Below are 693 nucleotides of genomic sequence, written 5' to 3' on the forward strand. Positions count from 1 at the left end.
CATGAAAGGGAATATAATATCTTATCCAGTGACTGCATTATTTAGCTGGGATGTATATTATGATCGATAGTGCCTGTGCCAGACCTTGAAAGAGAGAGAAAGATAGACAGAGAGAGAGAGAGAGAGAGAGAGAGAGAGAGAGAGAGAGAGAGAGAGAGAGGTGATCCTGAAGTTTTCCACTGTTGCGCGTAGAAGACATGTTTTTAATTACCGTTTTGAGAAGCTATTTTATCAAGTATTTTCTTTTGTCTGCTGGAATGTACGTCACTCAGCAAAGGTTTGTCCTGGTACGCAGAGGCGAAGCTGCCTTTCTCCAAAAAGGTCTACGCTGTTTTGACAAAGGCGTTAAAAATTACAATCAATAGCGCGCTGGTACTCTATCATGCCTCTGATTAATTGAACCAGGAAAAAACATTTTTGTTGATGCTTTTGTTTGTTTGTTTGTTTCGTTTCTTTGGTAATGCAGGACACAAATTTGAACTCTTGATACTTCACGAGGCTAATTGAAAACATTGTTAACTGATGCAACCAAACCTGCCAAAATTGCAATGGGGAAATACTCTGACCTCTCAATACCTTCAATGAATAGTCAAAAGTTACAACAGAAAGTAAAAAAATAATAAAATGATGATGATGATGGTGATGATGATGATGATGATGATGATGATGATGATGATGATGATGATGATGATG

This window comes from Aplysia californica, unplaced genomic scaffold, assembly GCF_000002075.1.
Source record: "Aplysia californica isolate F4 #8 unplaced genomic scaffold, AplCal3.0 scaffold00274, whole genome shotgun sequence".
Taxonomy (NCBI): Eukaryota; Metazoa; Mollusca; class Gastropoda; order Aplysiida; family Aplysiidae; genus Aplysia; species Aplysia californica.